Below are 24080 nucleotides of genomic sequence, written 5' to 3' on the forward strand. Positions count from 1 at the left end.
GTGACTTTGTACATGGCATGGTTGTTGGTGCCAGACGGGCTGGTCTGAGTATTTCAGAAACTGCTGATCTACTGGGATCTTCACGCACAACCATCTCTAGGGTTTACAGAGAACCGCCAAATAAATAGAAAATATCCAGTCAGTGGGAGTTGTGTGTGTGCAAATGCCTTGTTGTTAACAAAGGTCAGTTGAGAATTGCCTCAGTAGAACCTTCGAACCTTGAAGCGGATGGGCTACAGCAGCAGAATACCACACCGGGTGCCACTCCTACAGCTACAGTTCGCACAGGCTAACTCATCCCCTGGTTGGATGAGTCTGAATTTCTGCTGCGACATTCGAATGGTAGGGTCAGAGTTTGGCATCAACAACATGAAATCATAGATCCATCCCCAATCTCTGAAGACTATTTCCAGTACCTTGTTGAATCTATGCCATGAAGAACATAGAACTCGGTACCAGTAAAGTGTACCTTATAAAGTGACCGGTGAGTGTATGTAAACACAATGAAAACCTCAAAAGCTTTTATTAATGATTTTAGGTAATATTAATTTCTTAGTTGATTAATGTGTTAATAGTCGTAATAGTCATAATCTGATAAGTTGTAATCCTTTGATGGAATGGAGTTAATAACTATTAAGTATTCTATAAAATGTTGTCTTTTTTGCAAATAATAATAACATAGTAACTGTTATAAATATTTTCACTTTTGATTTTAATCCTTCAACTAACATTTTATAATGAGGCTTTATTGTTAAGTGAAACTCATTGTAATTTAATACGTAGAACATGTATATAAATAAAGGAGAACACAAAGTTATTATACCTGTTTTTTTTGTTTTTTTTTGCAGCTTAGGTAAAAAAAATGTACATCCTCAAAAGCCTCAAGATGAAAATGCAAGATAATACTAGGAATAAACAGGCCTTCACTCACTATTTGCTTTTGGTTGGTAACATAGTACAGACTCAAAAGTGCTAAAAAAAACAACAACAAAAAAAGACTATCTGAATGACACTGCACACGGTTTGGACAAAGAGTGTGAAAAAGACTTTGTATGTGTGTGACTCAGACTAGCAGCAGACTAAAACATGACAGTGGAAGCTTCACAAAAAATGAGTGTTATGGCCGTCTAGTTGCTTTGTGTGAGTAGACTGCGATTATGTGCATGTGGGACTGAATTTACAAAGAGTTCTTTTCTAAAGAGCACAGCAGTGACTGCCCACTTTTTCAGTGGCCTTGGTTCTGGAAGGATATTTTGCTATTCAATTGCTCAATGGGACTTTTAAAAAGTAGCTTTATAAAAGTTCTTCGATAAAGAAATCCAACATGAACAGCTCTGACATCTGCAACATTACAAACTTTTTTTTGTGGTGTTGATGTAGAGCTAGGACTTTAACCTCAAAATCAAAATCTTGATTAATTAAAAATTTAAACTCGATTATGATTAATGAATGATTATTTTATTTATTTATTTACTTTTTGCCCTCATACTGTAGTTTACTGAAAATAAATATGTACAGTATTTGTACAGTAAATATGTTCACACACTCAAAAAGAATATTTTGTATTGCTCATTCAAACTACTTATTTGAAATGAGCTGAAACACAATTCTTGAGATTTCATTGGGACAACTCAATTTTTTTATGTTCAATCCACAAAAATTTGTTAAAAACATTAAGTTAGCTTAATCAATTTGTGTTGGGACAACATTAATGAATTGTGTGAAACCATGCATTTTTTACAGTGCATATTAGAAATTGTTGAATGAAGGGTGCATTACTTGATTTTAAAATAATTGAATGAAACAGACACTACTATCTACTATCCATGATTATTTATTAAACATCGACAATGAACAACTGAAATTAATCAGTGCCGCTCACTCTCGTCACCACTATCAAATCGACTAATTACAAAGCCTTTGAGAGGTGCGTGGCCTGGGTATACGGCCGCATAAAGGCAGTGCCGCACCATACGTGTGAGCTCTACGCAGAAGTATAAATCAGTCTTAACAGAGCGGGGTCACGTGACTCCACACGTGGTAAGGAAAGTGATCGAAAAAATCGGCAAGGAATAATGAGAGCGCTTTTAGGCGCTATGACTGTCGATTTCGATTCATTATTCGATTAATCACCTGGCCCTATGCAAAGCCCTGTTATATGCCACCCATGTTTAAGTTTATGATATTTTGATTTTCTTCTAATAATATAATAGTTATAATTGAATTAATAAATGAAATAACAATGCAGCTTTATCCTGCAAAATACTGGGTTTTACCCATTTGTCAGCAAGATATTCAAATAGTTTAAATTGTAGTAGGATCACTTATTCTTTTGTATATTTTTAGAAGTACAGCTCATAATGAGTTAGTTATTTTGCTAAATGTTGATCAGGTGTTATTTACCAGTTTATTGATTTTACTTTCTCAAAAGACATTTGAAAAAAATGAAAGCAAAGATGTCTGGTATTAATGCACTTTTATTTTGAATATACTTGTTTACAGTATAAATCACTTCTACATTAAATTGAGGGATACACTTCCCTAAATGGTCAGAGTTTTGTAAGGGAATGTATAACTAATTAATTTACAACTATGTAAGGCAACGTCAAATTATTATTATTATCATTTAAGTTTTTTGGAAAGTAATTTTTTCAACAGTTCATAGCAAAGTTTTGTTCCATTGCTTAAATAACAACACAGGCTCATTGTGAAAATGAACCCCATATACAGTTTTGGAGAACTCGAATTATGTAGCCAGAGGTACATATGGCTGCATTTGATCTTTAAACTGAACGATACGGGGTGGTATGACGCTGCCGATGGCTTCTGTTTGTTTTCGCACTAACAGCTGACTGTTTATCTTTGTGTGAATGGCTTTACCGCTATTACCAGTAGCTCACCATGTATGTCGGCATACTTGAGACACAGAGAGGAGTTGACTGCAGCAACGAGGTTTGAGTCCAGCAAAGAACGGTTCCAGAAAGCAGTTAAAACAAAAAGCAAAAAATTAAATAAAGAAGTAACACGGTGAGAATGTGGTAAGATCTGAAAGCTTTTTGCTTTCTGGATTGCTTTTGAAAGCACTGTCGGTTGGGTTGGGTGAAGGGGATCAATCGATTGGTCAGTCAGTCAGTCGACAGCGGCCTCTGGTGGATTTACATGAGAACAGCAGGCACAAATGGCACTTGCAAGAAAAATTTGAGATCTGAAAAAGCATACACAGTGACTTCAGGTGGATTCATGAAAACAAAAACTGCAAAGTAACGTACGTCCTGGGTTGTATTTCAAGATCTGTAGAAATGTATATAGGGGTATGTATCAATATTGAGTCTGGGTTGTTAAATAACCTCAATGCTCAATCCTAGTCTTTTGTACAGACCCTTTTGAGGAATGTAAACAAAAACAATGGTCCCAACGTATTTCATGTTTACAATTATAATTACTATAGCTTTCGACAATCCAAAAAGAGCCACATATTGATAAATAATGTTAGGATAGCTGTTTTAACATAAAGTTATGATTGAATTGCCTCTTATTACAGTTATGAAATAGTTTAATAAGAAGCAGGAAATGTTCATGTGACAGTCACATGACCACATTGAAATGGCCTATATTGGAAAGAAATTGTGATTTTCATCATCTTTTGCTTTTATTCTCTGCACTTCCCGTATCAACATGGCTATCACATGCTAACATCATAGCATGACCTTCTGAATCTATAATGAAGCAAAGTCGTGTCCTTCGGTGAAGTTGATGGCATATGTTTGAGTGACAGGCAGGAGAGGAGCAGGCAGGTTCATTAATGTTGTCAGGTCATTCTCTAAGGTTTCAGCAGGTCGCCGATTCTTATCTGAATCAACCGTCCGACCGGGCAGCTATAGACAGAAATCCCACCCATGCTGATGAGTGCAGCTATTTCCATTAAGCCGCCCTGTCAGTCTTGCGCATAGATGGCCCGGCAAGCAGTCATTTGAAACAGACGCTCGTCTTCGTCTGCTTCCGAACATGATTGTGTGTCCTCCCAACATGAGCCTACGAGGGAATAAAGAGACTGTGTGGGAGAGACCAAGGGCGATAATCACATGATCACCCTAATGGAAATGTTATTAAAAATGCAAGGCCATTAACATATGACATTTCCCAGTGTGTGTTCTATTTGATTATGAGAATGTTTGCCGAGTTAATCTGGAGGACCAGGAGCCAGATAGCGAGGCACGGTGGGGAGGAATACGGATGGCTGATAAAATCTGAAGGCCTCTTCAAATGAGTCCTACAAAAGATTTGAGTGTGAAGAACAGGCCAGTGTTTTCTCCTCCACCCCCCTCTTTAGCACACATGATCAGGCTTCCCCCTCTCCCGTAATGACTGCACATGGGGGCAGCGGCTCATAAAGATGCATTTGGAGATAAAAGGACGAAGAGAATGTGAAAATGTGCCGAAGATCCCTCCCTTGATAAATCTGTAGTCTTTTAAGAGTATAAATGTCCCCTTGCGTCTGGGGCTGTTCAGATTTCGTACTTCCATACTACTCTGCGTGAGTGAATTCAGGGTGTATACAATATCTGACCTTCTACTGTATTTTTGTAATGCATGTGTACTGTGCGTATATATCTGGAATGCTGTATCACACAATGAGATGCATTCAACTTGACCTTCCAATTTCACCGTGAAAAATGTGTAAGTACAGTGAAGTGCAGTGAAATATTTTGTTTGCTCCAAGTAAATGCAAAAGATTCCTTTTGAGCATGGGGTTAAACTGTTGACATGATGTATTGCTATTTCTTTAAAATCGGTATATATTCAGACACTCAAGTTATTGGAGTCACAGGCGGCGCGACTTGTTGCTTGTGCACACAAAACCAGACCAAATCACAGAGACTAAAGCTTTTTCAGTGCCCATATACAGTATACTGGACATTCATGGGTGTAGTTCTATTTCGCTTTTCGATAAGAAGTAAAAAGCGGTCGGAAATAAATTTGCTGCAGTATATATATGTATATACTTCATATAAGTATATATGAATATCTTGCCATTCACAATGACAAATTTGTGAGAAAACGGCAGAGAGCTTCTGATTATAGTGACATGTTTGCTCAGACTTTCCAATTCACTGCCATCTTGTTGGCAGATGAAGTGGATAAAATCGATTGATTATGAAGTATATTTAAAAGTATTGACTATATAGATCTGGCAATGTGGGACTAAAGTTTTAATATTTTTTCTTTACATGACACATCAGCATTATGTAAAGAATAAAACTTTAAGCATTGTCTTCAACGTTGTGCCACTGGATCTCAGGATTGCTGCGAATATCAAATCCTTTTTTTTCATCAAAGAAAGTCCAAAGTCCTTTACTTGAACTCTAGATGGTCTTATAGACTGATAAGTAGGTAGTTGGAAAACATTTTAAACATTTTTTTAAAGGCTGTTGAAACACTGAAAATAAAAAGTGATTAATACATGAAAAATCTTACATATAGCCTATTTACTACTAAGTTAGTAAGTTTTTACTTAAATATAAATTAAACACCAAATAATAGTCAATAGATATCTTAAATGAGCCAATATCTGATTTAAATAGTGGACTAATTTAGTAAGTATATTATGCAGTTTGAAGTAGGGCTGGTCGGTTAAATCTGTATTGGTGTTCATTGACCGTACACCATAGTCTATAACGATAAAAATAAAGTTTGGTAAGAGGGCTATAGTTTTATTAAAATGCGGCTGCTGAGTGCACACCTTGGAAGCAATGCCAATGCCAGGGTGTAAGTTTGTCATTTCCAATGGAGGTGTGTGATTTGCGCTTGCTAATAAGTAGCAAGGCGCACATGGTGTGAAAGTGTTGTTCTCGTGAAGCGTGCGCATTTTCCAAGTACACCTAGTTGAAAAACATCATATTTTTTTACAATGCCCCGAGTGCACTGCGATTCATGTAAGTAAAACTAACTAATCTGCTTCAGACTTTGTATGGAATATATACATTTCAGCAATAACGTTAGATTGATTATCTCAGACAAACATGCCGCATCCAAAACTTATATCAGAGCTGAAGCAATGGTTTGTCTGTTTGTCATCCTCTGAGAAAATACTTTGTTGGTCATCTAGTTACAGAAAGACGCCAGGGAAGCGCGAACGCAAAGCGCATTAAAAATGATGAGGGAAACTACACACTTGTGCTTTTCATGTGCAAGTTTTGGGTTGCGTCATTTTCACCTCAGGTCAGAATAACAACATGTGAAAATGAATGCCGTGGCTGGTTGCAGTGAGGAGATAGTAAATAAAGGATGTCACTGGAGTGGCTTTTTGGTTTCTTTTCTTGTGCATCCAGCCACTAGCACCCCATCTAAAATATGTTTTAATGTAAGGGGTAATATAGTCATCCAACTTCACAATTTGTATTGTTCAGTATTTGAATAATGGTTGGTTCATTTACCTGAAAGTTCAGATTTGATTGTCATAATTTGTTTTATTTACAGAGTTTGAGGTTTACTCTATCATAATTATACACACCTTAAAGTTTGCATTTACACTATACCATTAAACACACTTTGTAACATTTTGTTTATCAAGTTTGACAGTCTCTCTAACCATAGTTTTTTTATTATAAAGAGAGCGGATATTTTGTTTAAATATTTTTGTTTTTGACTATAACATTTTTTTTTGCCTTAGTAATGTTGGTAAATTCAAAATAAAGTGGTTAAAAAATCAATACACAATAATATGAAACATGATATTGTAATAATTTTATTTGCAATATCGCCCTACCCTTGTGTGAAGGATTCACGAGGGCTGCTTAAGTAGTATGTTTATTTATTTATTTATTTATGTTCATATAAAATTAGTTTCGTTTGTTATACTTTTTTACAAATGGATAAATTGATAATTGGAGAAATTATTACGGATAATTTAACTAAACTAAGTGAAATGATATCACGTGGCAAAAATTACACTTTTTTTTTATATAGTACTATGTACACTACCTTAATATGAACTTGTGAATATTCTTATATTACTTATAGTGCATGAGCAAACTGGTATTGTATATCATATATATTGGTTTGTGGAGAATATAGTCTTACTGTACACTGCACTGCACACTGTTCTCCATTTATTTAGGTGTGCACATTTAAAGAAAAAGATGAATGTGTGTATTGGTGTGTGTTGGGGTGCTGAAGGGCTCATTTATTGTGAGAGAGGACGCTTTCCACTGAGCCAAGGCCAGAGGTTGCTTAATTATTAACTGCCACCCCTCAACGCCACCCTCAAATAACAAGCCTTTGAATTAATTATTACACTTATAGGTTTGTGCCTGTGACCGAAGCCTAACAATGTGTTTTGTTTGCAGGATTGACAGCCTGCTGTGATTTTTTTTTCTTTCTTTTTTTTAAGAAGCTACACAAGTTTTTATCTTGGGGCAATTAGATGGCAGATCTCTGATTACAGTGTTGCTTGCTTTTAATGAGTTGTGTGGACTGCTAGATACAATCGTGAATCATGAGGTGAAGTACAAAATGCATGTATTTGGTCACCTGTTCCAGCATGCTCAGCATTTCAGGCCTCGGTGTGTGTGTGTTTGTGCACCTCTGCCTGATTGTTTTATTGTGAGTGGGGTAGGGAGGCTGTGTAAAGGTTGCTCCATAAATCTCCAAAATGCCCCTGAAATTTGGACCCGGTGCTATCAGCTCCTTTTGCTTTTACTGGAGGGTGAATAAAACACCCTATTGGAGCAGGGAGATAAGATAAACTATTATAAAAAGAGGCATTGCACCGTGCCTGTTTGCTCTTCTAAATTTAAAGCAGGTGTGTTCGTGGCACCGGTGACCTTGGTTCGATTGGCACTCTTCAGAGAAAGGGTGACAAACATGGGTGTTTCCTCAGGAGAGATTAGGTAATAGTCTTCCTTTAAAGGAACAGTTCACCCAAAAATGAACATTCTGCCATCTAGGCCTGTCAAGATATCTATTTTTTGTTAGACGATGTATTTCACAAATAAAAAATATATATATATACTGCAATAAACATTTTTATTGTGATTTTAAGGCTATTTTCTGCCAATTATATAATGCCAGAATGACATGAAATATAATATCATCACAGTGCAAGTACACTCTTCCAAAAAACACATAATATTTTATTCATTCTTTCATTTTCTTTTCAGCTTAATCCTTTTATTAATCTGGGATCACCACAGCAGAATGAACCGCCAACTTATCTAGCATTTGTTTTACGCAGCGGATGCCCTTCCAGCTGCAACCTATCTCTGGGAAACATCCATACACACTCATTCACGCTCATACAGTACGGACAATTTAGCCTAACCAATTCATCTGTACCACATGTCTTTGGACTGGGGGGAAAACCAGAGCACCCAGAGGAACATGCAAACTCCACACAGAAACGCCAACTGACCCAGCTGAGGCTCAAACCAGCGACCTTCTTGCTTTGAGGCGACAGCACTACCTACTGCGCCACCGCGTCGCTGTAGTATTTTGTTTGTACGAATATTTAATTTAATTATAGTCATTTTAACAATGTAATAATTGGATTCAGAATGTGAAAACATATAACCCAAATAAATAATAAGAAATATTTAAAAAATGGTGCCAGGTAAAAAGTAACTGTCATGTGGGATTTGGTGGTCAAAAGAGTGGTCAGGTCACAGGCAAAGAGATCAGGCCAGGTGGCAGACTACACTGTTTAAAAAAATATTTTTTAATTTTTTTTATTTATTACACATACAGGACTGAGTCTTGTTTTACTGTTACTGTGGACATTACGACACATTTTTCTTGACTTGCCGAGTTTGACCTTTACTTTGTATCTTTGCTTTTGTACACTGTAAAAATTTTTTTAGTTATTTTACGTTAAATAATAAATAATAAAATAAAATAACGGCTGTTAAATTACAGACATTTACCGTAAAATAAAGTTTCTGTAATTTGCGGTCTGTTATTTTATGGTTAATTTTTGTAATTTGCGTTCTGTTATTTTTCGGTAAATTTTTATAAATTAACGGCCGTTATTTTTACATTGTCAACTGCAAATGTTTTTTTTCCGGCAACCCAGCTGCCAAAAAAAAAAAAAACATTAAATAATGGATTTTTTTACTGTTTATGAAAACAAATATACAAAGCATTGGTCGAACTCGGAAAGGCAAGGCAATGAAACCACGTCATTATGTCCACTAACAGTGAAACAAGACTAAGCCCTGACTTTCCTCTCTTTCTGCACCAGGCACTTTCTTATAAACTCTCCATGATGCACTCAATAAGATTAAAATCAATAAAAATACAAAAATAGAATAAAAATTACCTTTTTGAAAAAGTACATTATAATGTATAACTGCAGATTAGCTATGTATACGCTCGACAGCTGTATTGTCCACCTTACTTAAACTTTTCTGTTTTTTATTGTATAGTGTAGTAATTGGTTATTGTGAATGTCATGTAATTAGTGTTGTAGTTTTTGTGAAAAGAAAAAAAAAGGATTTTAATTTTTAGGTTTTAAGGTCTGTAAGGACAAAAATCACCATAAAAATGTTCATCCTGAATTAATTTTTTCTGCATGAAGAGTGGACACATTCTAATAAAACTTACATTATGACGTTAAACATCAATAGAAGTCTTTAATAAGAAAATGAAATTAACCACTACAAAAATAACAATGCAAATTAAAGTGGCCCTATTATACCTTTTTTAAACAGTATCTTTCATACTGTGTGTAATGTAGATGTTTTTAATCAAGTATTAAGGAATAACAAATCACGTCATGAAAGAATTCTAAACTGCCGAGAAATAAGTCAACTGTCATTCCAGTTTCACTTCTATAACTGATCAATGTAGATGCATACAGTAATATGATTTTATATAACAAGACCTTGTGCTAATTTTAACTCCAGAAATAATGTTTAAAGCTAGGTGTTAAAGCTTTAGTAAGCCACAGCAATGGATAAGGCAAAAAAAAAAATAAAATGGTAAGAAAACAGATAAAAAACTGCATGTACTGATTTCTGAAGCAATTGACAAATTCAATCAGCTGAAAATAAATAATACAACGTTTTAGAGAGAAACCTTTTTTTGTAAGTTAATATTGGTTTTTAGGATTTTCCAATGTGAGATCTTACATCAAGGGACTGACTATATTTTGTGAAAGACCCAGTCCCATTATGGAAAATATCACCCAGGAAATCTCAACACTTTTGTGTTCCTCTGAAGAAATAAAGTTGATAAGGGTGGGTGAATGATGACAGCATAATCTTTTTTGGGTGAACTATTGCTTTAATATGTGATGTGCCACCAGCACCAAGGGCTTTTGGAAAAATAGCAGGCCGTATTAAGAGGCGAAACAGCTTTGGAAAGCAGCATCAAGTGCTGACCTTTGGCACATTTTCTGTGTTAATATCGGTGCGATGTAGCTGTAGCGCCAGAGAGGGATCCATTAGAAAGAGTTGGAAAGGCACAGATGTGAGATTGAGGAGAGGCAGGATAACATGGGATCACCCAGTGACCCAGCTGTTGGTCACAAACAGATGTGAGTTTAGATCAGATTTTAAAAGGGTTGTCGGTCGTACAGTAAAGCCCCACCACACCCACCAACTTTCCCCATCCTAACCAGGCCAGAGGATCAGTACATTACACTATCTGTATCTCTCTTCCAGCGCTACTGAAAACCCTCTTATTAATGTTAATGAGGTCTGCGCCCAGGCTTTTACACTTTTAACCCTCATCCGGTACAATCAGTAATCTCGATGATGCTTAGCAAGGGACATAACAGGGTTTTTTTCCCATACACAAACAAGACTCTGATCTCTTACGTTGTAAAGTGTAAAACTAAATTTTTCATTGACTTGTCAGAAGGTAGTCGGAGAAGATCGATGATTTGTTCTTAAAAAGCTGTTTAGTTAGGATTGTACAGCATTTGTGTAGACCAAGTTGGTGAATTTGTTCCACCCACATTATTTTAAAAACATAAATGTATCAAGAATTCTCAATGTCATATTGGTTATCAGAATAAATAAATGTGATTTTAAGGGTGGTGCATTTGAATGCTACAAAAATGAATGGGAAAAAATCCAATTTTGTTGTTAAAAATATGGTGGAAAACAATAAGAAATCTATGGTAAACTAAAGTATTTCCTTATGTTATGCAGTGTTCATACAGTGTTACAGAACACCAATGTATTGACAGACTAGCACACATTCTAGTCATTTTCATTCATTCCTTCCTTCATTCATTCCTTCATTTTCTTTTTTGGCTTAGTCCCTTTATTAATCTGGGGTCGCCACAGCAGAATGAACCGCCAGCTTATTCAGCATATGTTTTACGCAGTAGATCCCCTTCCTGCTGCAACCCATTTCTGGGAAACATCCATACACACTCATTCACACTCATACACTACAGACAATTTTAGCCTTCCCAATTCACCTGTACCGGGTGTCTTTGAACTTGTGTTGGAAACCGGAGCACTTGGAGGAAACCCACGCGAACGCAAGGAGAACATGCAAACTTCACACAGAAACGCAAGCAACCTACTTGCTGTGAGACGACAGCACTACCTACTGCTCCACTGCGTCGCCCACTAGCATGCATTACTTGAGAAACGTCTTTTCGCCTATCCAAGTTTTAGGAACAACAAATAATAACTTGACATCTAGTTGTACATTTGGTATCAAAAGTGGCTATTATGAAAGGCAAAGACCTCTAGATTACGCTTGTTTTACCAAAATAAAATATGATCAAGCCTTGATTTTTATCTATTTAATTAGGACAGTAAGGTCTGACTTTGACAAAAGTCTTGTCATTTAAGAGAAAAAACATACAGTATCGAATATAAAGCCATGGTGCAGTGGAAAAAGAATTAATATCGTGTATGACTCCCATGACCATGAGCTTGGAGGACTGCATCCATACATCTCTGCAATGACTCAAATAACTTATTAATAAAGTCATCTGGAATGGCAAATGAAGCGTTCCTGCAGGACTTCCAGAGTTCATCAAGAGTCTTTGAATTCATCGTCAAAGCCTCCTCCTTCATCTTACCTCAGACATGCTCAATAATGTTTATGTCTGGTGACTGGGCTGGCCAATCTTGGAGCACTCTGACCTTCTTTGCTTTCAGGAATGTTGATATGGAGGCTGAAATACTGTATGAGCAGGAGCGCTATCCTGCTGAAGAAGTTGCCCTCTCTTTTGGTTTGTAATGTAATGGGTAGCACAAATGTCTTGATACCTCAGGCTGTTGATGTTGCCATTCACTCTACAGATTTCTCGTATGCCCCCATACAAACCATGATTTTTCCTTCATCAAACTTGACTGATTTCTGTGAGAGTCCATGTGGGTTCCAGTATGTCTTCTTCAGTATTTGTGATGACTGAGATGAAGTTCAACAGATGATTCATTAGAAAAATCTACCTTCTGCCACTTTTCCTAATGATCATCTAGAAGTCAAGTTATTATTTGTTTCTATTCTTATAACTGGGATCGACGACAAGACTTTTGTCAGGTAGTGTACAATGTTGTTACTCTAGGGCTTGCAGATTTGAACATTGTGATAACGATGCTGAAACTACATATTGTGCAGCCCTTTGTTACACTGAAAAAACAATCAAAAGCAGGTGGTGATGGGAAAGTGATGAGCAAATGATGAGCCAGTCCTATTCATAAACCGCTTATTCACAAACAAAGAAACATACTAATAATTAGAAGATGTTCAGTGTTAATCTCACAACTGCTAAACTCTATCATGGTAACCCACGACACTACAGCGCAATAAATATTACTTATTAACATTGGATACAGCAAAAAACTCTTAATATACATCACTGATGTGAAATAAAACTAAAATGAACCATATTAACGTCAATAAAATAACATCAAACATAAATGTGTTGTACAGGGAATTCTGGGAAATTCAATTCATGGTTATTCACTTTATGGAAGATTTGTGTTACCCAGCTAACAATTGTGTGTTTAATAGACATCTAATAGACATCTAAATGTAGACAGCTTGGCTAAAACAAAGCTAAACTTGGGCTGTCAGTGAACATCTAATAGACATCTAAGAATGGCCCAAAACTAGACTAGTTGTGAAACAGACCGATCAGACAGACTTTATATGTGTAGTCATTCATTTCTGTTTATTTAATGACTATAGTTTTGGCCTTTTCTTAGGCGTCTATTAGATTTTCACTGACAGCCCAAATTTAGCCTTGTTTTAGCCAAGACGACTAATGTTTAGACATCTATTAGACATCTATTGGTCATCTTTTAAAAAACAAAAAGTGCTTGCTGAGTAACCAGGTAAAACATTTTTACTGTAGACTTTTTACATTTTATTTACCGTCAAAGTCAGTGCCATTGCAGTGTAAAGAAAAGCACTAGCATCCTAAAAAGGAGCATCTTAAAATAAGAAAAAATAATATTTATTTGTACGCCTAGTGTTTAAATCAGTACATGTCAGCTGTGTGTGGAATTAGCAGTGTGTGTATGTTATTAATGCTAGAAGTCAACTACTGATAATTATGTTAAAGGACGTATAAAAAGGCTAATGCGGGGTTAAATCCTCTTCCAGATCGCCATCCCATGTAATGCCTCGTCATGTGTCTGTTGTAACAGCAAACCTATTAGTCATACAGGATTAAACGGTAGTCTGTAGGTAAACTTACACCACATTCATTGTGTGATGATACGTTTCGGTCAATAGCAGCCATCAGGATCCCTTCCTCTTTTCCAGAGAACTTCCTGTTTTTTTTTTTTTCCACAAGAAGTGCTGCATAAGTACTGATATCTTAGACCTTCTCCCTCAGCGCTGGCACATTAGTGCAAGTGGGTTTGTGTGTAATTCTGCCCCCTACCCGCTGAGATGATTGGACGTTGTTTTGTGCCGAAGGGAAATTAGATCAGATAATGCTTTCCCACAATTTTGCTTCAGACCCACAACTGGTGCCTACACAAGTATACGATGAATGAAGTCTGAAATGATTGCAATTTCATCCAGTCAATAATGTGAATTTTTTATACCGGATGTACATTCACCACCTACTTTCTAATGTTGCTCAATAATAGAAATATCTGAACTCTTGTTCATGACGATTTGATTTTTGACGTTTAAACAGACCATTGGAAGAAAGAAAAGAAAGACCAAAAATTTTGTGTTTAAAAGATGTTTAATCGACTTCCAAAAACAGATGTCTTTGCTAAAACAAGGCTAAATCAGTAGTTATGTTTGGAATATAGGTTTTTTCAATCACGTGATACTGGTGACGTGTGAAATTCAGATGGAGGCACGAAGTAAAAACCTGAACGGGAGACATAGAGGGAAGTCCGTATTTTTGTGATTTATACCATATTTCAAAGGAGATATAAATATAAAATAACCACATATGTTTGCATAACTGTTTTATCATGAAGAGGGAAGCGTTTTTTACTGAACTAAAACATATTTGCCTGTCATCGTGGCCGTATATACTGTATAAGCTGTTAAGTTACATGAAAAAAATACTATAGTAAATGCTATAGTATTTGGAAGCATACTATAATTACTTGAATTAAACTGTTGTAGTAATTATATTGTTGCTGTGGTATGAAATAATAATAATAATAAACAAATTATTCAATAGGCTTCAGCTTTCTACGCTATAATTATACACTATCATAGTTTAGTATGCTAGAGTATTCTGTAGACAGAGATGTACACATTATACGCTTTACCATGTGGTTCAAAAACATGTTATTATAAATTACTATAATTTTTAACATTTTTACCAGACATCACAGATTAAAAAACGGATTAAAGCATACAAAAGCTTGGGGGCATTTTCTACATTATTATTTATTAATTTTTGTAAGGGGGAAAAGAAGTGCTCAACAATAATAACCATCTAGTTTTGTCACAAAGGTTGCCTTATTCTTTGGTTCTGTCGATGAACTTTCAACAAACATTCTCGATGTTCATGTTACAGTTGTTTGTTTCACCAAATGCCAGTAAAGACATGGATTATTGCAAAGCAAGCCTGACATTTCATTGCATCGATTACATGTCAGGGTACATTATTTATATTCTTCTGTATTTTATATAAGTGTGGTGGGGTTTGTATCTGATTTTATATAGCACGTTACATATTTATACACATAGCTTGGACTGTAATTTTTATTAGTGCTGTCAAACAAATTATCGCATTCAAAAAAGTTTTACACATGGATGTATTGAATAAATGTTTATTACATGCCGCTCTTCCATTTTTCAGACAGTTTATTGATCTTCCTCTCGTTTATGAGCAAAAACTTTTGGAAGTCTATAAAAGCTGTTCGGCATTTCTTATTTTGACCGATTTCAACAATAATAAACAGCATAAAACATAAACATTGGTAACACTTTATTTTGATGGTCCATTTAAGTTTTAGTAGACAGTCTGTTTAATATATGTTGATACTGCTGCTAAACAGACATTTAACTGACTATAAGAAACTTTACAAGTACATGTCAGCTTGCACTAACCCCAACCTAACAGTCTACTTATAATCTATTGAGAATTAGTTGGCATGTAGATACAATGTGACTTAAATTCAGCAAATGGACCATCAAAATAACATGTGACCTAAACATTTTGATGATCTGACAGCGGTTTCTATGTAAAAGAATCACTTCTAAATTTCACGCGTCATCGATATCGTCATGTAAAAACAACCTATTGCATTTTTCTTTAATAAGAAAAACAGACATAAACTACAATAGAAACGCCTGTATTGAACGAAATTCCAGCATGTGCATCAAAAAAGTCATGTGATTTTTGGTTTCACAGATCATGTGATAACTTAAATAGGTGCAATGGGACAACATTAATGAACAAACCAGTGGACCAACCTCATTGCACATCTGAAGTATTGTTTAGGTCCATCATCCTCAAAAATCTAATCAAAATTGATCAAATCAAAGTGGTTCAGTGTTATTACCTTCCAGAACTGTTTTGAGTGGCTGCGCTCCCAAAAGCAGTGTCTCGTGCCTCCAAAAGCTAGCACTTTTGCATTTTGTATTTGCCTTCTGAGGTGCAAGTAATTTATTATATAAGAAAAAGGGGCAAAGATTCAATTTTTCCTTTGGATATTTGGCACCAGTTTATCAGGAAATGAGGATTTTGTTTTCTTTGAGTCATTGGAGGGAAACATTGCCTTGTTTACAAATGTGTTATGGGTATGTGGGAAGTTTTGCACAGACATATTTGGATAGAAACATAGCTAGTGAATATCTAATAGACAAATAACAATAGTCTATAAATAGTCATCAAATAGACCGATTCATCAGACTTCACATGCGTAATCATCATTTATTATTATTGTTAGATTTTCAACCCCAAATTCAACTTTGTTTTAGCCAAGATGGCAATGTGGATATCTTTTAGACGTCTTTTAAACACAAAATAAAGCTTGCTGGGATGATGTTAGTGACGAGAAACTGCTGATCTACTAATTTTCACATACAGCCATCTCTAGGGTTTACGAAGAAGAAAATATCCAATGAACATACGTTCTATGGGTGAAATGCCTTGTTGATGCCAGAGGTCAGAGGAGAGTCACTACACTGGTTTTAGCTGATAGAAAAACAACAGTAAATCAAATGATCACTACTGAGGTCTGCAGAAGAGCATCTCTGAACACAAAGCCGTTGCAGTCATATGCTTTCTAAAACATTTCATTTCTAATGATTTGTGACGTCTGCTGCCCTGAGCATTGAATGAAAACACACTTGACTGCCCAGAATGTCTTCACTGATCTTGGATGATCAAAGCTAATGTTGAGAGAGATGTACTTACCTGCATTAAAGCTGCCGTACTAGCATAATTATCTACATTAAAGCTATATCATGAAAATCTGCAATGATATAAGAAGATGGCAATTACAATAGCTAGTCTTTGGATGTCTCCTCTAGCGGTAGGCACACAGGGATTGCCCTCTTAAACTGACAGTGGGGGCTTATCCTCAGAAACCAAATTGCCTAATGATATTAGCACTAATTATAAAACTGCTACTAAATTTACCAGAGTGAAACAGGGCTGTTCTTCATTTACTGGTTGAGCTTTTGTGGAAATAAACGAAACCTGCACTAAGGAAGTATTATTCAGACGTGCCATCTTTTTGTTTTTATGATCATTTTAGCTGTTAATGCTATCAAGTATTTTCATTAAATTGTTAATATTTGACCCCAATTCCATTTGCTTTCTGAATTTTAGCTGTTTTTTAAGTAACTTTGTAATATTTTGACATAATTTATTCTGTTTTCTACCTTCCTATTTTTATTTCTGCTCTCCTGTTTACATGCTTTTAGGGTATGGATGTCAGACTTTTTTGTGTGTGTATTTGCATTATATGTATAAAACATTTATTTTGATTAAATGATTGAGTTTTAAACATTATTACACCTCTTTAGTGGCACGTGACTATCATATATTCAGTTTGGATTAGCTGCTAAAGAAACACTTTTTATTATCAATGTTAGAAAATTCATATTTTTTTGTGGGAACTGATATTTTCAACTCATTCTGAAAACATAGCCCTGTATACATTTCTGGAGATTGTGAATTATGTAACCAGAAGTATGTACTGTATGGATGTATATCCTCGTTAAAACGAATGCTACAGAGCGGTTTAATGCCGTTCCTTTTCATACTTACCAGCTGACCGCTAACCTCTGTATGGATGGCTTTTTTGCTGTTACCAGTTTGTCCAGTGACTTGTCGCATACGTCGGAGGATTTAAGATGCAGTGTGTAGTTGACCATGACGACGGGGTTCGAGTCTGGCAAAGAACAGTTCCAGAAAGATAAGATAAGACAAAAGCCAAAAAAACAAGTAAATAACAGGGCGACAATGTGGTAAAATCTGAAGAACATGGTAAAAATCAGGCTGCAGCGAGGGCTTTTCTTTTTCTGGATTTTTAAACTGTCAGTTGGGTTTAGGGAAGAGGGTAGGTGGTGTTATCGGTCAGTCAGTAAGTCAGTCAGTCAGTCGACAGCGGCCTCTGGTGGATTTACGTGAGAAGAGCATAGGCTAATGGCACTCGCATGAGAATTTTGACATCTCAAATAGTGTACACTGCAGCCTCTGGGTCATTCGCAAAAACAAAAACTGCAAAGAACAACTCCTGAGATGTATTTCGTTCTTTCCTGAAATAAATACTGGGGTAAGTAATCAGAATGAGCCTGGGTTGGATGATTTTCAGGATCCTCTAAACCACATTTATATGAACTGGGAAAACTTTGATTAAGCTAATGCACCCTTGCTTAATAAAAAATAACAACTTAAGGGCTAATCACACCGAACGCGTTTTTTTGCGTTAAGTGTTGCCTTTTTTGAAAGATTTACTAATGGCGCATTTTGCACGTTACTTATGAGCAGAGAAGTCAACTCGGAGTGGAAAAAGCAAACGTCAGTCACATCATTTTCATTCTCCAATCAAATGAAAAGCAGAGACGGGGTTTATGTTGAGGTGACAGCAGTGACTCGTGGTTGCTGTTTTGAGTTATCCGGTGCTTATTGATTATTAAATATTAAAATTATACTTTTATACTTTATGCTAAAATTATATTTATATTTTATAGAATATAAAATATAATTTTTTCTTGTCAACAAAAAAGGCAGTGTAGTGCGCCTCGCATTTTTGGAACTCAAAAACGTGTTCGGTGTGATCTGCCTCTTACATTTGAAATTACACATTTGTTGTCATGAAAGCCACATCCACTTGTTAAGTCATAACTAGGGTCAGATAGAATCTGCAAACATTTTTTTGCTATGTCTGTGGAGAATTTTGTTAAAAAATCTGTGGATTTATGTGGAATTATTTTAGAAGTACAATGTAAATCTAATTAGATCCACTTTATTTGGTAAACAAAGCAAGTCTCTCATATGATATATCTACTAAAAGACAGAAGATATTACTTTACAAACTGTATTGTAAATGATATAAATGAACATTTTCATATTAGTCAATAATATTACTGAAATTTATTTAAAAATTCAATAAATATAAGTTTTTATACATTTACACTAGTAAATAAACAGAATTAATAATCGGTTAAAAATCTGTGGAATTCTGCACACACAGATTCTGTATGGGCCTAGTCATGACGTATCGGTGACGTATGGAATACTGTTTCTAGGTCCAAGCCACTACTTATTTAAATTGAGAAAATATTTGTTTATGGCCACTTTTTAGTCATATCAGACATTGAAGTGAATTTTATATATCGGTCTCTGGACTTGCTGCATCACAAATACCAACATTTGAACAATTTATAAAAAATGAATCTCCTTCTGGCCATCGTATATTAGGCATGGATGTATATATAATGCAATATTGATTTTCAAAAGTATTGCATCTACAGTACATCGCTTTGTAAACATTTATTATTACCATTTGATTCGTGTGACGTCACACTTAATTAATTCTAACATTTAAACATTAGACAACATTGCAAAGGATTATTATCAATCTCATTTATTGGGTTTTGAGAATGAATCTGTACAAGCACATTTAAACACGTCACCACAGAACTGGAAACCTGTATCCTAACACCATGTTTTTAGCTTAAACCGTAGATTGCACTCTACAGAGCTGTGTGAAGGCAGTAAAAGCACAAGGTCTCTGTAAACAGCGGCTCTCTGTTTATTGCCCTGTAGACTTTTCTGTCCCTGACAATGTGAGGCCATTTTCATTTTCACCTTCACTGTTCCCCTCCCTTCCTCCCCTCTGTCCTGAATCCAGCACAGTTTATCTTCCGTTCAGCCTTGAGGAGGAGGCCGACTGGAACCTGTGTCTGTGTGTGTCTGTGTGTCTGTGTGTCTGTGTGTTTCAGGGTTGTAACGTGAGGGTTCAGTCCTCATTGGCATACAGATATTATTCTTAATACGAAAGTCTGCTTTATAACTTTATATAATGTAATGTTGGCCAAATCTATCTCTCTATAGAGGGCCATAATCAGACATTGAGGGAGTGTGTACGGGCAGTCAATCAATATGGTGTTTTTATCAGTTGATTCTTACACACTGCTGCTCGTTCTATTGGCCAATAAAGTGAAAATAATGGTGTGTTACTACAAATTCTCTTTAAAGCAAAGTGATTCTTATTCTTAACAGAAAAAACACAACTAAGTGTTTTTATCTTTTAGAAATGAAATGAAAGTGACAGGTTCAAGAAATTGATTGAATAAATAAAATAAAATAAATGGAGCTAATTAAAAATTAAGCTCATTAACATTTTAATGCTGGTAACAAGCTTGTTACTTTTTCTTCTGTTTCACCATGAAATGGAAGCAGGGGCGGACTTAACCAATAAGCGAGGTAGGCAGTCGCCTAGGGCCCCATGAAATCTGAGGGGTCCCCAAATAAATGCCTAAAAGTATAAATTATAGCTATAAACTATATTTATAAATCATTATTTTCCATCATGTTTTTTATGGTGAGGGTCTAACAAATAAAATTTAAACTTTAATTATTACATCTACGCAAACTTGTCCCCCACTCCCGACCTTGAAGCTGTCCAGACAGTCAAAAAAGTTTATTATTTTTAGTTGTGAATTCATTTTAAGGAAACAAATCATTTAAAAAGTAGAAATTGCATTACAATAAAACAGAAAAAGAGAGAAAAACACCAGTATTAATAAATAGAAAATAAATAAAAGGACAGAAGGTGAATTTTAGGACTGTTGGGCACCTTGACTGGAATTGCTTAGGGCCCCCAAATCAATACATCCGCCCCTGAATGAAACATATTATTTTCTAATTTACCAGAATTTAATCTGTATTTAAAATGTTTTGATGTGTAGCATCTGCAACAGCGTTTAGTTAACAATCTTTATAAGAATCATTTTTGCTTGCTTTAAGTAGCATTTTAACATAATAAAAGATGTCAAAGATTTCTCATGGAAGAAACTTTATTTTCAAAAGTGAAATATTTTAATACATGAAAAAAGGAAAGACATGCAAAGACTAAAAAAGACTAAAATAGGGAACCTTCATTTGTCTTTTAGGATAATTGTTTAGATACATAGTTGTAGTAGTAATATAATGTAGTGCAAATATATGGCTTGAGCCCCAGTTGCAGTCAAATTTAGATAAAGAGCTGCTGCTTGTGTTCTCATCTATCCGCCAGAAGACCCCTCCTCCTCCTCCTCCTCCTCCTCCTCCCCCCATCTCTGTGATGCAGCACTGCCCCATCATCAACACACCCACCCGACGCCAGTGCCAACACCACTCTCACACATCCTGTCTCAAAACCAGCACTCTGACTGGCCTTTTCATTTCTTTTGTTTCTCTGTAATAAAAGCAGCTCACTTTTGTTCATATATATATATATATATATATATATATATATATATATATATATATATATATATATATATATATATATATATATACATATATATATATATATATATATATATATATATATATATATATATATATATATATAATTAATAACTGCATTTAATCTAGCCAAAATAAAACAAATAAGACTTTCTCCAGAAGAAAAAATATTATCAGACATACTGTGAAAATTTCCTTGCTCTTTTAAACATCATTTGGGAAATATTTACAAAAATAAAATCAAAAGGGGGCTAATAATTCTGACTTCAACTTTTAAATAGTTATATCTTAGCCAAATAATGTCCTGGTATAACAAACATTATTTGTTTTTAAAAATGGCTAACTGGTTTTATGATCCAGGGTCACATATTGCACTTGTTAGGGACCGAGCACCAGTGGTGCGTAGGCCTTTTGCAATTGCTTTGTTTCTTCTTCTTCTTCTTCTTCTTCTTCTTCTCTTAAATGCATTTTAGAGGGTCTAAACATGCCCAAAATAGTGCAGTTTTTGGCATTTTCAGGCGTTTTAATGAACTCCTCCTAGGAATTTAATTAGATCAACACCAATGTTTGGTATTTTTATCTAAACGCCTTAGCGATGTTAAATTGCGAAGATCTAGAGTTTTGGTTGAAGGGCACGTTCGTGGTGGCCTCACAAACTTTGATGTTTCACCACAAAACAGAAAGTTGATTTCAGGCATGCAGTGTCTGATCTGCCTTAAAATCCACACGTTTGATAAGATTCTTGACCTGAACACATGGTTTACATGCCAATATCTAGTTACAGTCATAGTGCCACCTGCTGGCAACAGGAAATGACATGTTTTACAGTGTACCAAACTCCTCCTAGAAACTTTATTAGATCAAATCCAAGTTTTGTCAGCCTAATCTAAAAGCCTTTGTGATGTGTAATTGTGAAGATCTAGAGTTTTCGTCGAAGGGCATGTCCGTGGCGGACCGACAAAGTTCAGTGTATCACAATGGTGGACAAAGTATTGATAACTCAGCCAGATGTGCCTGAAAAAGCAGTTGGTCAATGAGATTTCCCTCCTGAAGACATCTACATGCCAAAATTCAGTCACAGTCATGGCCGCCACCTGACAGAGTGAAATTTGGCATACATTTATGATTCATACATGGTTCATACATACATCTCAGCTTAAATTATTATTATCCACCGTTCTCCTTCATCCTAAGGCCATTGAACGTTGTTGAGCCGGGGTGTGAGGTCCCTTTCATTGCTGCTTGCAGCTTTAATAACTCTATTTGAGTTATATTTATTCCCATACAAATCAATCTGTTCCACCTGAAAACAGTACATTCCTAATGACTAAATAGGCCATGTTATGATTCCACAATTACCATATTTAAAAAACAAAATTAGCCACATCTACTTCAAAAATTCATTGTTGACAGAGACAGACACACACATGCAAACACACAAACAGGATTCATTTTATAAGTCTATAAGTTTAATTATTTAACTTATTATTAAATTCATTTGAAATGAACATGATCTATGAACATTTTGTAATTGTTATTTTAACGTTGTTTGAGCTGACAATGTGGATGTCTATATTTTGAGAAAGAAAAACACACATTGACAGTCCATAATTATTGACTGCATGATATAACTTATTAGAATGCTGTTAAAATAACCCCATAATTCAGGATATGAAAGCAAAAAAATAAATAAATAAATAAAAAAATGTAAAAATCAATGTATGTTTTTTTTTTTTGTGACACATGAATGATATGAAATATATGAATGAAGTCTTAAAAATGAATACAAATTTCTCACTAACAGGCCAAAGCATAAAATGGTTGTGAATTGTTATGGCATTGTGTTGCCATAAAATGTTTCAAATTGTTTAAAAATAAATAAATAAAAACACAACAATTAATTATGATTTCTTTTTAATTAATTGTGAAATTTTGTATTAATTACTGAGAGAAAGTCTCTTTTACAAAAGTGTAAATTAGCTTAATTCCTCTACAGTTCCACCTGTTCCTCCTGCAGTCGGTGTAATATGTAAATCCACAGCATGGTAATTTCCTGACGACTGAATCAGCCGTGTCTGGACTCAAATTAAAGATGCATATGGAAAGTCCTTTAGAAAAGCGTGTGCATTATTGTGCCCACTCACCGCGGAGAGTCAGACTGGGCTGTTCTCTGGAGGGAGGGAGGAAGGGAGCGAGGGAGACACAGCATATGGAGGTGTGGAGGAGTGTTTGTTCACCAAACAAAGAGAATGAGAAACTGTTGTCCACAATGGCACACAGGCTCCAACCTGACCAAAAGAGAAAGAACAAGACGGCGTGTGTGGTTTTTGTGTGTGTGTCTTGATGGTTTAAGACGATGTTTTCTAGCACTGCCTCAGGCTGGAGCAAGATAGCCTTACAGACAGAAAACAAAGGTCATAAACTCAGCCTTATTATTCTCCAGGAATATAAAAGCCAAAGTTTTCTTGGCTCATCCTGTGTTTTTGCTATTGTTGTGTTGGTTGTGATAAGCCGCCCGCGACACCTGTGTGAATGTAAATGAGACTGTTCTCTAATAGAATCCAGAGGCCTTGACTGGCTGTCACAGGTCAGAAAGACTTCATAATGACTGCTGGATTGCGGCAGGCTGCTGTAAAGGTGCCATCAGTGTGCTGTTGCTAATGGGACGCATGAACCCAAAATAACCACTCTGTGCTGTTCCCACATCACTTGTGTTCGGACT

The 24080-nt window shown here is 35.6% G+C and overlaps 1 protein-coding gene and 1 long non-coding RNA gene across 19 annotated transcripts in view; one reads left to right on the plus strand and one right to left on the minus strand.

Annotated features, from left to right (window-relative positions):
• The window catches only part of nol4lb (nucleolar protein 4-like b), a 205818-nt gene that overhangs the window by 121703 nt on the left and 60035 nt on the right, over positions 1-24080 (plus strand). The window lies entirely within an intron of this gene.
• On the minus strand, positions 9421-15905 carry LOC147831271 (uncharacterized). Its single transcript, XR_015523380.1, has 4 exons — positions 12488-15905; positions 12262-12439; positions 11257-12161; positions 9421-11201 (listed from the first exon to the last, which is right to left on the minus strand). It is a non-coding gene; the product is annotated as an uncharacterized LOC147831271 (long non-coding RNA).

This window comes from Danio rerio, chromosome 23 (assembly GCF_052040795.2).
Source record: "Danio rerio strain M-AB ecotype USA chromosome 23, GRCz13ab, whole genome shotgun sequence".
NCBI classification, from domain to species: Eukaryota; Metazoa; Chordata; class Actinopteri; order Cypriniformes; family Danionidae; genus Danio; species Danio rerio.